General features: G+C 38.5%; 1 protein-coding gene across 5 annotated transcripts in view; it reads left to right on the top strand.

Annotated features, from left to right (window-relative positions):
• LOC145511447 (uncharacterized) overlaps window positions 1-15,527 on the top strand; it is a 407,802-nt gene that overhangs the window by 165,358 nt on the left and 226,917 nt on the right. For 4 of the 5 annotated variants that reach the window (XR_014057864.1, XR_014057862.1, XR_014057863.1 and 1 more), the window contains exon 3: window positions 14,523-14,682. The gene's annotated coding sequence lies outside the window, so the exon portion shown is untranslated. Of the gene's footprint in view, window positions 1-6,126; window positions 6,161-14,522; window positions 14,683-15,527 lie in introns of all 5 variants that reach the window. The other variant, XR_014057860.1, reaches the window with a different exon arrangement.

Raw genomic sequence — 15,527 nt, 5'->3', positions numbered from 1 at the left:
ATAGTCTTGACTAGACGGACTTTTGTTGGCAAAGTAATGTCTCTGCTTTTAAACATGCTATCTAGGTTGGTCATAACCTTCCTTCCAAGGAGTAAGCGTCTTTTAATTTCATGGCTGCAGTCACCATCAGCAGTGATTCTCAAGCCCAAAAAAGTAAAGTCTGACACTGTTTCCACTGTTTCCCCATCTATTTCCCATGGAGTGATGGGACCAGATGCCATGATCTTAGTTTTCTGAACGTTGAGCCTTAAGCCAACTTTTTCACTCTCCTCCTTCACCTTCATCAAGAGGCTCTTTAGTTCTTCTTCACTTTCTGCCATAAGGGTGGTGTCATCCGCATATCTGAGGTTATTGATATTTCTCCCGGCAATCTTGATTCCAGCCTGTGTTTCTTCCAGCCCAGCATTTCTCATGATGTACTCTGCATATAAGTTAAATAAGCAGGGTGACAATATACAGCCTTGATGTACTCCTTTTCCTGTTTGGAACCAGTATTATATCAAATGTATTACAGTACATCTATACTGTGGTATATAAATAACCATTAAATAAACCAAATTAAACTCATATCAACAATCCATGATTTATTGTTAAGTGAAAATATAAGCTTTCAGAATTATGTATATAATACAGTTCCTTCTGAGGGCAGCATAGGAAGTTGGGAGAAATTCTTGTGTGTCTGTGAGGGAAGAGAAGGAGAGAGAGATATGCATAGTTTTGAGGACATTGATAAAAGACGCTTGTAATGTCCTAAGCTGTTAACATTGGTTATTCAGAAGGTAGGACCAGAGGAGGGACATTTCTCTATGTATCTTTAGACCATGTCATTTCTTAGAAAGAACATGATTTCTTTTTGAAATTAGAAAATATAGTGAGAATTCCTAACAGAAAATAAATGACCAAAAAACAAGAGTAAAATGAAGAGAAGCCGTGATAAATCAGAGCTGTCAGTCTATTATTCTGCATTCTATCAGGGGGGAAAGGAGAGCCTGCAGCCCTTGCCAGGGGAAGATATATAAAACACAGGCAGTGAGAGGGTAGAAAGAGAGAGGGAAAAAGGAAGATGTGAAAGAGAATGTTAAAGAAAAAGATTTCTTTCAAGATTTCTACAAGATTTCGCATCTGTTGAGAATGTCAGCCTTTCATTTAATTAACATGTGCTGAGCATATACTCGGTACAAGGTGTTACAGGATGTTAGGGACAAACACACAGTCCCCCCCACAACTATAAATGATAGTGAGGAGAGACGACTCTGAAAGGCATGGGGGTGTGGGCACTGCCTCAGATTGTCATGGGAGCTAGCAAGCATTCAAGAACAATTTCATTATGGGCGAAGGGTGAAAAAAGGAGGAGAACTCTATAGTGAGTAAACTGCCAAGACTTTTCCTAGTTTTTACTAGGGTTTTTTAATCTGGAAGATTTATTGTCAACCTCCTTTCCGAACAGCTAAAATGTTATTCTAAGTCAGATTGTAGGGCTGCCACTAGAAGAAAAAGTTGACATTATCATTGCATAGTAAGTCTGAGAAAGATGCTTATAAAAGTATATCTAGAAACTTTGATAGTGGTAAAAATATAAAATAGGGCCTTTTGTTGTCCTGGTAATAGTCTGTATTTTAACCAAGGTAGTGAGTACATGGGTGTTTCTTGTATTATAATTACTAAAACTATGCATACACATTAAAAATATTCTTTTCTTTTCTTATTTCTTATTCTTATCTTTTTGTTCCATCAAACATCTGAAAAAGGAAATAACAAAAAAGTAAATTATTTTTGAGAGGGAGTTAACATTTCTGTAAATACCAGTTTACTTTGTATATCAAACCATTTTGATGACATTTAGGTAAAAATGTTCACTTTTTTTCTCCCCACTAATTTTTTTTTCTACCCACAATAATTTATTTAAGCAAACAAATCATGATTTTTAATGAAGTATAATGGAAATTTTAAACAAAAAGCAAACGTTTAACACTGAAATGAGCTGTCGCATCATGAATCCTCTGATATTTATACACTAAGAATATTTTGCTTGAACTTAGGGCTTCCCTAGTGGCTCAGACGGTAAAGAATCCGTGGATGAATCAGTGCAGAAGACCTAGGCTCAATCCCTGGGTTGGGAAGATCCCCTGGAGGAGGGCATGGCAACCCACTCCAGTATTCTTGCCTGGAGAATCCCCATGGACAGAGGAGCCTGGAGGGCTACAGTCCATGGGGCCGCAAAGAGTCAGACATCACTGAATGAGTAAGCACAGCACAGGCAATGACAAGATAAACAGTGAATATTCTAACAATATCAAAAAGTTGTTAATATACAGCAGCTGAGCAAATCCTAAGCTTCTCGTTTCTTTTGGAGTGGGAAAGGAGTGTCCAACTTCTTGAAGGTGTTGAATGCTGACCCCACAGATACACAGAACACAGCTTGTCAACAAAGCTGAGTTTATTGCTTGGGGCAAAGAGAGAAAACACCCCTCCATAGAACTTTAATAGCATCTCAGAGGAAGAAGGACCAAGATGAGATACTGAGAATTTCAAGTCTTGTTTAAGGTAGATCTTTCAACACAGGGAGGATTGGTTGAGTATCATGATAAAATAGACTAGTTTCAGAAAAAACATCAGGGTGAAAATTTTGATTCAAGGATTTTAGAGTCTTAGAATGTAAACTGTTGTTTGATGCTTTCCATTCAAAAGTTGATCAGTTTTTAGTTCTTGGTGTGAACAACAAAGGGTGTTGCAACATTTTTTTCTTGGTAAGAGCTGTGAAATAGTAAAATTATGTTTATGAAGATGTAGAGTAGTAAAGATGTGTTAATCATTATAGGTACTAAGCTGTGTGGATGATATCCAGTCTTGGTGAGTAGAGAGTCAAAGACAGTAGAAAGGAGGCACCACATCTTTGCAGCTACATGTCTAAATACTTGGCTCATTTAGCCAGTGCCTTAGTAGCCTGGGTCACTAATGCCTAGAAGAGGTTGAAACTAATCTGTTATTGGTTGCCACTGGGTATATGTGATCTGACTTTCTTTAGGCCTTAGTCCAGTCCTTGTTTCAGTAATTCAAGGTCTATGCTAAATCACTGTCTTGGTGCTTTCATTCCCTGACTATAGACAGATAGGAGGTGGTAATGGATAAGAGCAAGGATTCTAGAGTCAGATGATGTTTGTTCAAAGTCCATCTCTGTCATGTAGTAGCTGTGTGTCTTACGGCAACTGCTTAACTTCCCAGTCTCTTGGTTTTCTTATTTTAAGAATAGACATAAGAATAAAATTAGTCTTGTTGACGTAGCTAAAAGCACATTTACTCATAGTAATTGCTCATTTGTTTGCAGTTGTGGTTGCTGTCCTAAATATTATTATCAGTTTAGGTGTCAGAGGTTTCCTTAAAATGTGGACCACTTAAAATATTTTAGGCTAGGGTCAGAGAGTTTTTTCCCATATATCAATAATTGATACAGGTTGAATCAGTATGTATTTCTATGTGTTAGGTTCAAACAGAAAAGCAGCCATGCATATACCTGAGAACATCTGGTGTTTAATGTTATTAAAATAAACAAAATGGGAAAAAATACCGAGGTCATTAATTTAAAATTTTTAATAATATAAAAGTATCATAAAATAATTTTGAGAAAGATTTTCTTAGCCTTTGTAACTTACATGCAGCTGTTCAATTGTTGTGGGTTGAAACTTGATGAGTTTATTAACTGATCTGGTTTTTCTTTTTTCTCTGTCATGAAAATAAGATTGATTCTGTATAATCGTAACCAACCAGATTTAGGACTGTAGAATTTGATCACTTCACCAAATTCCTCCTTCATTTTGCATCCACCACTCTTTGAGGTCCAACTGACAATTGCACCTTTGTTTGTTGGACTTGTGGCATCACTGGACGTTTTTTCACTTCTCCAGAAGTGGCTAAGAGGAGCATGAGGTACTCAGCTATTGGCCTAGCATCACAGAAAAGATGTCATGGCCTAGCTTACCTTCTAATTGTCAGTCTATATAGGATAGCAGCGGAAAATCAGGATGAGGGTTAAAATTGAAAAATGAATCACATTTGGGGGAAGTCAGCTCCCTGAAATAGCTAAATTTCGAAGGATATTTTTACCCATATGGCATACACATCCTAACTCCATGTATTTATGGCTAAGTATCAGTTCAGTTCAGTTCAGTAGCTCAGTCGTGTCCGACTCTTTGCGACCCCATGAACGGCAGCACAACAGGCCTCCCTGTCCATCACCAACTCATGGAGTTTAATCAAACTCATGTCCATTGAGTCGGTGATGCCATCCAACCATCTCATCCTCTGTTGTCCCCTGTCCCAACAGGAAAGATTGAAGGAAAGATCAGGAAAAGAAAAAAAGGAAAGATCAGGGTCTTTTCCAGTGAGTCAGTTCTTCGCATCAGGTGGCCAAAATATTGGAGTTTCAGCTTCAGCATCAGTCCGTCCAATGAATATTCAGGACTGATTTTCTTTAGGATTGACTGGTTAGATCTTCTCACAGTCCAAGGGACTCTCAAGAGTCTTCTCCAACACCACAGTTCAAAAGAATCAATTCTTCGGTGGTCAGCTTTCTTTACAGTCCAACTCTCACATCCATAAATGACTACTAGAAAAACCATAGCTTTGACTAGACAGACCTTTGTTGGCAAAGTAATATCTCTGCTTTTTAATATGCTGTCTAGGTTGGTCATAACTTTTCTTCCAAGGAGTAAGTGTCTTTTAATTTCATGGCTGCAGTCGCCATCTGCAGTGATTTTGGAGCCCCAAAAGTAAAGTTTGTCACTGTTTCCACTGTTTCTCCATCTATTTGCCATGAAGTGTTGGGACCAGATGCCATGATCTTAACTTTCTGAATGTTGAGTTTTAAGCCAATTTTTTCACTCTCCTTTTCACTTTCATCAAAAGGCTCTTTAGTTCTTTACTTTCTGCCATAATGGTGGTGTCATCTGCATATCTGAGGTTATTGATATTTCTCCCTGCTATCTTGATTCCAGCCTGTGCTTCATCCAGCCCAGTGTTTCTCATGATGTACTCTGCATATAATTTAAATAAGCCGGGTGACAATACACAGCCTTGACGTACTCCTTCCCCAATTTGGAACCAGTCTGTTGTTCCATGTCCAGTTCTAACTGTTGCTTCTTGTCCTGCATACAGACTTCTCAAGAGGCAGATCAGGTGGTCTGGTATTCCCATCCCTTCCAGAATTTTCCAGAGTTTGTTGTGGTCCACACAGTCAAAGGCTTTGACGTAGTCAATAAAGCAGAAGTAGATGTTTTTCTGAAACTTTCTTGCTTTGTTGATGATCCAACGGATGTTGGCAATTTGATCTCTGGTTCCTCTGCCTTTTCAAAAACCTGCTTGAACCTCTGGAAGTTCACGGGTCACGTATTATTGAAGCCTAGCTTGGAGAATTTTGAGCTTTACTTTACTAGCATGTGAGATGAGTGCAATTGTGCAGTAGTTTCAGCATTCTTTGGCATTGCCTTTCTTTGGGATTGGCTAAGTATAGAGGCTGGATTTTTGTTGTGAGTTTGTCAAAGACATTTTCACCATTAAGAATGAGAACCAGCTGAAACACACACCAAGTGTCCTACTCATGATTCTTTGTGTACGTGATCAGGCTTGATTCTCACATATACATTGAAAAGAGAATTTGAATGAAAGGTACAATCATGTTTTTTCATAAACCGTCAAGGTCATTGATGTAAAGCTTGTCAGGTAGCTAGATTATCATATAATATTGACACTTATTTAGTTAAATCTTCCATCCAAAACAACAATATCTCTTTAATAACTTCCCAGCATTTATTTTTACATTTATTTCTACTTGTAGTAAGCTCAACACTTTATAAAGCTGCCTCTACTCTGATGAGCCAATGTTGAAAAGTCCTCCCTTACATTAAGGCAGAACTTGTGGTTATACAACTCTGTCATTACTCCTACCTCTGCTGCTCTGAGTTGTATTAAATATAGAAAACCCCTTGATTTCCCCTCAAAAACCCACTCCACCTATAATTGCTAAATATTTATTTTATGCCAGTTTGCATAGAAGAATAAATCAGAGGTGGTCTCTTTCTTCATGGGGTTTAAGGTTACTACCTTATTTTCACCACACCTCTTCTTTTTCAGGTTCATCATCACTGATTCATTTCATTTCCCTCAGGTAACATTTATCTCTTACTTTCAGCTCAGACATTTAAAGCAAGAAACCTAACACTATACATGTTTCTCCAGATATGATTTGCCTAATGAAGAGTACAGTGGTACTTATCTTCACATTGCTGTTAACATTGAAAGCAGCCCTCATGTACAATTGAGTGCTCAGTAAATATTTATGAAAGGCTCTGGACACTCCACTTCTTCTCTTGTGGTCTCAATGGTTTTGGTTCTTCTATTTACTTCTAATGGTGGATGTGACCATAGATTTATGTGCATTATTAAAATGCTTGGGGAATAAATAATGAACCACATATGAGTCAGAATTTAGTTTAATAAAGAAGAAATTAAATCCACCTTACAAAATTCCTAGGAAAATACTTGCATTCAAATGAGTCTTCGGTCACAGGAAAGTGAGGTTTTTGGTCTAAATAATTCATAATTTCATCTGAAATGATGAAAATATCCCTGCGTTGGTATATAATTCAGGGTAGATTTTGTCTACTATCTATGGACTGCACATGGTTGTACTGAACTAAGGTGATCAGATCAAAATATGTTTATTTAATTGCTCACCTTCTCATTTAGATCCAGGTTTTAGGAAATGTGATGTTAACATATTCTCTGAACCTTTAGCATTCACTCCCTTATATACTATACACACATACACACACACACACACTCACACACACAGTGTTGGGCCTAGAATTTTTTTTTCCATGCAGTATTTCCCATGCTTAATTGTGTCTCAACGAGTAATCTTCAAAGAGAGCAGAGACTTCCAGTGTAAAGGTATTTATTTGCAAATGCCTCATTTGATTGTAACTGGCAATTAAAGGCAGTCAAGTGTGAAAAGGGTATTTGCCATAGTAACATGATTCTCTTTATTGGTCTCACCAGAAGACTCTGCTCTTTGTGTTTTCCATTCTGGTGCATCAACCATCTTTGTTTAATTCAGTCCTTCTCATATTTCCCAAACAATAATGTTTATACTTGTGAATGTTCACTTTTCTGAACAATAATATTTATGTTTGTGATTCTTACCACAAGCTTATGAGCTTTCATTTTCTTTCTATGGTGAACCTTATTTAGCTTCAGTTGTACTCTCAATCTATCCAGATCATGTTTGTTTTATTTTCTGACTTTAGTAGCATTGATGACATCTTACAATACAATGTCTGTAGGCTTTTTAAACAGCATGTTGATTCTTCTCTACAAATCATTTACAATATTGGCAGAATCAGAAACAAGTCACCCACTAGGATCCGCTAAACATCTCTCAGTCAGTTGAATTGGTGTGGCTTCCCTGATAGCTCAGTTGGTAAAGAATCTGCCGGCAATGCAGGAGACCCTGATTTGATTCCTGGGTTGGGAAGATGCACTGAAGAAGGGATAGGCTACCCAGTCCAATATTCTTGGGCTTCCCTTGTGGCTCAGGTGGTAAAGAATCCACCTGCAATGCCAGAGACCTGGGTTTGATCCCTGGGTTGGGAAGATTCCCTGGAGAAGGGAATGGCTACCCACTCCAGTATTCTGGCCTGGAGAATGCCATGGATTGTATAGTCTATGGGGTCTATAGTCTACGGGGTCGCAAAGAGTCAGACACGACTGAGCTACTTTCACTTTCAGGGCAAGCTGAACTAACTCTAATGTGGTATAATCAATCCATCCATTACTGAATCTATCAAAGCATATAGTCATCAGCAACTATTAAAATGCTCTCAATTAAATGGTCAAATCAAAGTCCACTCATATAGTGCTTATAGACACTATCTGTCCTGAAATGACATAATTTCAAAACCCAGGTACAAGTACTAGGAAACATGGGGCATAAAATGAGCCTTTGTGTTGGGAGTCTGATCTCTTTGTAGATTAGCCCCTGAGAAATAATTAAGCCTGGAGAAGACTGCATGGAAGAAATTCTGGGTCTGATGGCAGGACAAAGAGCCTGAACAGCAGTGAACCTCCACCTGTTAGACACTGATAATCAAAATCATTTTAGGAAATAATTTGTCAAAGTATTTGTCATTATTTTGAGTTATAAAAAAGATGTTTCAGTGATATGAAACTTTTTAACACTTCTTTAAAAATTGTTGAATAGCTTTTGTTTCCCCTACTCAAAACTTGATTATTACAAATGCCAAAGAAGTTCTCATTTTGCTGTTGATTTGCTGTACACTCCTTGTTCTTTCAGAGTAATATTTTAAAGTAGCTTGTTACCTCACCTCTAAAATATCACTTTTATTTGAGAGAGAATACAAAATAGCTCCTGTTATTTTACCTTTCTTATTCCTACTTTGGTTCTCTTTTTAAATTCACTTCTATTTGCAATTGCTGTTTGTCACAAATGAGTAATGACTCTTACGTGAAAAAGAGGATGAACATAATTTCCAATAAACTTGAATTTAGACAAATATACTTTTCTTTTTCTCATACTGTTCATGGCTTTCTCAAGGCAAGAATACTGAAGTGGTTTGCCATTCCTTTCTCCAGTGGACCACGTTTTGTCAGAACTCTCCACCATGACCTGTCTGTCTTGGGTAGCCCTACACATCATGACTCATAGTTTCACTGAGTTAGACAAAGCATCACTACGAACAAAGCTAGTGGAGGTGATGGGATTCCAGTTGAGCTATTTCAAATCCTAAAAGATGATGCTGTGAAAGTGCTGCACTCAATACGCCAGCTAATTTGGAAAATCAGCAGTGGCCACAGGACTGGAAGAGGTCAGTTTTCATTCCAATCTCAAATAAAAGCAATGCTAAAGAATGCTCAAACTACCGCACAATTGCACTCATCTCACATGCTAGTAAAGTAATGATCAAAATTCTCCAAGCCAGGCTTCAACAGTACATGAACCTTGAACTTCCAGATGTTTAAGCTGGTTTTAGAAAAGGCAGAGGAATCAGAGATCAAATTGCCAACAGCCACTGGATCATTGACAAAGCAAGAGAGTTCCAGTAAAACATCTACTTCTGCTTTATTGACTACACCAAAACCTTTGACTGTGTGGACCACAACAAACTGGAAAATTCTGAAAGAGATGGGAATACCAGACCACCTGATCTACCTCTTGAGAAACCTGTATGCAGGTCAGGAAACAACAGTTAGAACTGGACATGAAACAACAGACTAGTTCCAAATTGGGAAAGGAGTACATCAAGGCTGTATATTGTCACCCTGCTTATTTAACTTATATACAGAGTATATCATGAGAAACGCTGGACTGGATGAAGCACAGACTGGAATCAAGATGGCCAGGAGAAATATCAATAATGTCAGATATGCAGATGACACCAACGTTATGGCAGAAAGCGAAGAAGAACTAAAGAGCCTCTTGATGAAAGTGAAAGAAGAGAGTGAAAAAGTTGGCTTAAAGCTCAACATTCAAAAAACTAAGATCATGGCATCTGGTCCCATCACTTCATGGCAAATAGATGAGGAAACAGTGGAAATAGTGACAGACTTTATTTTGGGGGGCTCTAAAATCACTGCAGATGGTGACTGCAGCCATGAAATTAAAAGACACTTACTGCTTGGAAGGAAAGTTATGACCAACCTAGACAGCATATTAAAAAGCAGAGACATTATTTTGCCAACAAAGTTACACCTATTCAAAGCTATGGTTTTTCCAGTAGTCATGTATGGATGTGAGAGTTGGGCTCTAAAGAAAGCTGAGCACCAAAGAATTGATGATTTTGAACTGTGGTGTTGGAGAAGAGTCTTGAGAGTCCCTTGGGCTGCAAGAAGATCCAACCAGTCAATCCTAAAGGAAATCAGTCCTGAATATTCATTAGAAGGACTGCTGCTGAAGCTGAAACTCCAATACTTTGGCCACCTGACTTGAAGAACAGACTCATTGGAAAAGACCTCGATGCTGGGAAAGATTGAAGGCGGGAGGAGAAGGGGACGACAGAGGATGAGATGGTTGGATGGCGTCACCAACTCAACAGACATGAGCTTGTGTAAACTCTGGGAGCTGACGATGGACAGGTAGGCCTCGCTTGCTGGAGTCCATGGGGTTGCAAAGATTTGGACATGACTGGGCCACTGAACAACAACAACAAAGTATCAAAACACCTCTCCAGCAGTCACTCCTTGGGCTTTAACACAGCAATCCTCTTGAAAACAATATTTTCCTGTACCACTGTAGGTGATGCTTTTGGAGACGACCCAAGCAGAGGATAAATATGTTGCATATAACATTCTTCAAGGCAAGGATCAGGCTTTCCCTTTGGGTTTCACCAAAAGGGTCTAGAATCATATAGTGTGTAAATTGATACTCATTACATGCTTTGTGAGTGCTAAATGTTGACCAGATTTTTCAGCATATTATGCTTCTTTATAATCAGATATTCTGATCTTGAGGCTGATCTACTCTTAAACAATATGGAAGGAGTATCTTTGAGTCTAAAGTGTGAAGGATAGAACTGTAATATTTTGACCTAGCAGAGTCTTCACCTTCTCAGTTCTGCTGTAACTGTTGTCAAGATATTCTGTACAGTTGGATGTTGATGAGAGGAAAAAAAGATTTTCAGCAAAAATCACTAGTGCCACCTCAGTTCAGCTGAGTTCCTCAGCTGTGTCTGACTCTTTGCAACCCCATGGATTGCAGCACACCAGGCCTCCCTGTCCATCACCAACTCCCGGAGTTTACTCAGATTCATGTCCCTTGAGTCGGTGATGCCATCCAATCATTTCTTTCTCTGTTGTCCCCTTCTCCTCCTGCCTTCAATCTTTCCCAGCATCATGGTCTTTTCCAATGAGTCAGCTCTTTGCATCAGGTGGCCAAAGTATTGGAGTTTCAGCTTTAGCATCAGTCCTTCCAATGAATATTCAGGACTGATTTCCTTTAGGATGGACTCGTTGGATCTCCTTGCTGTCCAAGGGACTCTCGAGAGTCTTCTCTAACACCACAGTTCAAAAGCATCAATTCTTTAGCACTCAGCTTTCTTTATAGTCCAACTCTCACATCCATACATGACTACTGGAAAAACCATAGCTTTAACTAGACGGACCTTTGTTGGCAAAGTAATGTCTCTGCTTTTTAATAAGTACCACCTACAATATGGCAGTTCTGACTTACCACTGAACAACATGTGATATAAGAAAGAAAGGCATAGCTTTAAGATCAGACGGATCTTGGTTCAGAGTTCAGGTTCATCACTTACCATTGTGACCTTGGGCAAATGACTTAAGTTTCCAAGACTCAAAATTGATTTATCTGTGAAGTAAGGATGATAAGGCCTATTTCCTCAAGTTGTCACTAATGGAAATAATGTACATAGAGCATTCAGCTCAGGTTCACACAAAATGTTTCTTAAATGGTAGTTCAGACTATGACCCTGAATCAGTTTATCTCATGGTATAGAGGAACCTTGCCTTGGCATTCACAACAAATGCAGGTGAATCACAACTCCCTTCCCCACTATTTCTGTGACCTTAAACAGTGTAGCCTCTTTAAGCATCACTTCACTCATCCATAGAATGAGAATAATGACACTTTATAGTTTTCATTTTATAATTGATATAAGTATGTATAATAATTGGTGTGTAATAAAACATCACCAAATAGCAACACTGTTACTGCTCTCTCATTAAGTCTTCACATGAGTCCTATTGTAGGTATAGTTTTGCCATTTTATACATGAGAACATTAAAGTTTGGAGAGTGTAAGAAACTTGTCCAAGATCAAGGTTCTTAAGTGGCTGAACTGAGATTTGATTTAGGGCCTAAGTCGCCTTCACAGTCTGTGCCTTTTCCAAAATGCCAGCCTCTCTCTTCTCAGCACCCACCTCACCCCCCCCACTCCTACCCCGGACCATCCCTCACCCCTGTGGCTTTTACTTGCTTCCAGGAAACTTGTCAATCAGCTTCCTCTTCCTTTTACTCTTGTCATATTTTTTTTTCAGGCATAATGGAAACATTTGTGGTAAAATAATAATTTATTAAAATTTTCAATGTAAAACTGAGATTTTTAGAGCCTCATCTAAATTGATATATTTCTCCAGGATTTTTAATTCCCCCCATTTCTTCTACTAACATGATGCGTGTTAGTGGCTGTCAAATGCTCTGGGTTTTGTTAAGGCCATCTCCAAGTTTCTTCTGTTTGTATCATAAAATTTATAAGAACATGTTAGTCCTCATCTAAGCCAAATGCATTTAGATACCTTTTAGTTAACCTAAGATAAATGTACAAACTAAAACTTTTTTTAAAGAATCATTAAGAAGTCCACTGTTATAATAAAAGGGAAAAAGTTAAATAATAATATGGGCTGCTACCTGTAACTAGCTCCCCTTTACTAATGAGGAAAATTTCTGGTGGTAATAATCTATAGTAAGGAATGATCTGTGGGATTTTGTTTGCCTTTCACATATGCACAGGGCAAAACTACTGATTTAGTTGCAAACCCTAGACTTAGATCTGGAGGCCAAATCCTGACCTTACCAATTATTAGCTGTGATCTTAGGCAAATTAGTTATTCTTTCTAGGTCTTGTTTCGTCTTGGTAAAATTAGGATAATAAAAGCACTTATATTATAAAGTGTATAGGAAGATTAAATAAGTTGGATCTTATAAAGTACACAGCATAGTGTCTGTCTTCAGTCCAAGATAGCTATTATTTTTATTATGCCTATGCCATGAACTCTAAATATTTCTAAATCTCCTTAGTTACAGAATATGGGATGTGATTCCATGATCCAAGGGCACATTTCCGGTCACCAAACCATCAGTTAATCATTTACCTGGATTTTCCCCTACTACTCTGTACCATGTTGAATCTTATCTTTAAACAAAGAAAAACCCATGACCCTTCAAGTGTTAGAGGTTTGTGTCAGTATAGCATGAAAACAACCACTCAGATTGGTGAATTTGATCATGCAAATGGTAATTTCACTTCAAAAACAGATCATGAACTGAACTTAAACAATAAACTTGGTCTCAGCAGTCTAACAGTCCTAGAATGGAAAAGATCACACAATATTTTATCTGATACCTGTAATATAAATTCATCTTTTCTACCTCTATTGTTGACAGACCAGTCTGGGTATCTAAAACACATTGGGTTTATATTCTACTCTCAAATGTTGTGGGATTTATCAAATTCTGTGGTCTATTTCAAACTGCCATCAAAGTGCATCCATGAGATGGTTAGATAGCATTACCAACTCAATGGACATGAATTTGAGCAGACTCTGGGAGATAGTGAAGGACAGAGGAGCCTGGCATGCTGCAGTCCATGGGGTTGCAAAGAGTCGGGCATGACTTAGCGAATGAACAACTATGTCATGGATGAATAATCTCGCTATGTGATATATGAACTTATTCCCACCTCTCAGCTTGGGCCATCTGGGAGGAAGTCAGTTTAATGTTTGGGTCACACACTACATAGAAATATGGGCAATGATACCAGTTTCTGCATCTCCAAAACTGATCCAGGGGTTTGGGTACCCTTTTTTTCTGGGTGGACCCAAGCACAACGGCTTTCTCCCCTGCCTGCCTCTAGAGCCAGTGGTTCCTGAGAGCAGCACAGGAACTCTGTCCTAACAGTGGGAGAAGGGAGGGCAAGGCAGTGCACTCTTTAGGACATTTAACAACCCATTCCCTCTACATCCCTGCACCTCAACTTTCTCTTCACTAGCTAGCTTGTACAGGCCTCAATTGGCCATTTTTCCTTCCTTTAAAAGTTTTCATGATTCTTTCAGACCAGATTCAGTGTCCTCCTCCACCCCTACTCCCCTTTTCAATCTTTATTTCTTCTTTGAAGCTCTTATCACAGGTACTGTTATGGAATGCAAGTTCACATGCCCAATGCACAGTGAGGCCAAACAGACCAAAATGTCAGAGTTTGGAGCAGAGAAAGATTTATTGCAGGGCCATCCAAGGAGACAGGTAGATCATGCCCCCCAGCCCTAACTCCCTGAAGGGTTTCAACAAAGCATTTTTAAAGACATGGTGAAGGGAGGGCGTGGTTAATTGTTGCAAATTTCTTGGTTTTGGAAACCTTTGTCTTGCAGCTATCCACTGAGGTCAGGTCAGGACATACTCCTACAAACCTCCAACAAGACAGATGTTATTCTCTGTTCTGCAAATTTTCATCTCTGTATGAATGGACTCTTAAAAGTCAAAGCTCTGAGAATAGGCTGAATTTCAGGCTATAGGCAACACACTTTTACAAAAGGTTCAGGGCCAGCACAAGCAACGAAGCACAAAAGTTAAAGCAAAAGGAATGGATGTAATATGGAGTCAGATTTGTTCTTCCCTATCACAGGTACAATTAATGAGTTGTGTGATAACTGTTAAATGTCCATTCCCCCCATGAGAATGTAAGCATCACAACTCTTTCTGTTCTATCCCTCTGTTCTCAGCTCCTCGCACAAGTCCTATTTGTTCAATACCCACGGCACGACTTCTCACCATGATTGACAAAAATTTATTAAGTGGACGTGTGAATGAATGAAGAGGTAGAAGGATGAACAGTATATACTGAGAGGAGCCTCTCTGCTCTCCTAGCTCCAGACTTGGCAGGTAGGACTCTCTTAACATGGATTTAGTTACTAGGTGAAGTTTTCATTATGATGCAGCAGGTGGAGCCTGGAAGCTGGTAGTTTCATATTCAGACACCCTCAAAGATTTTCTCACAGAGCCCACCCATGCCCTTAGCTGTGGTCTGACATGTGTGAGCACAACATCCTTATCTCCCTGAGACCTTGGGTCATGCAAGATTCTGATTTTTTTCCCTCCATTGCACCTAGTTCAGAGATTTGCACATAGCAGATACTATGTTTAATAAATATATAAAAGAATACATAAAATATTTAATGAATATATAATAAAATACACAGAGAGTTGTTTTACTATAAAGACTATAAGAGCAATTCACCCTCTTGGTCCTGCGCTATTTGTGTTTTTGTGTCCCCATTTGGGTCCCCACTTGTTAACCATTAGAGCTACTCCCTTTCTTCTATTGATTCAGCTACAATGTTTCTGAAGCACTTTTAGTCCTTGGGAAGAAAGAGACAATATGTAAAAACATGATGATGATGATAATGATCTTTCTTTCAACTCTCCTCAGATGTAGGTTTCTAGAGCAAGTACTGTAAGTAACTGAATATAAATTTCAAAACTTATTGCAGTTTCAAAACAATTCCTTATTAATTTCTAGCCATTCCATCTTATATTCATATCTATTTTTTAATTCAGTTAGTGGCATCGTATTTTCATCTTTTCAGTTAAGCCACCATATTACATGAAAGAATAAAAAACCGGTAGCAGCCCAAATAGCAAGAAAGAATTTCAGGTTAAAAAATATTTACATCCCAACTATTTAAACACGGTAATCACTGTGATGATAGACAGCATTTATTTGGATT

The sequence above is a fragment of the Giraffa tippelskirchi genome, chromosome 6, assembly GCF_054371585.1.
Source record: "Giraffa tippelskirchi isolate mGirTip1 chromosome 6, T2T-mGirTip1v1.2.pri, whole genome shotgun sequence".
In the NCBI taxonomy this organism is placed as follows: Eukaryota; Metazoa; Chordata; class Mammalia; order Artiodactyla; family Giraffidae; genus Giraffa; species Giraffa tippelskirchi.
The sequence above is the reverse complement of the archived record's forward strand: the minus strand, read 5'-3'. Positions and strand labels throughout refer to the sequence as shown.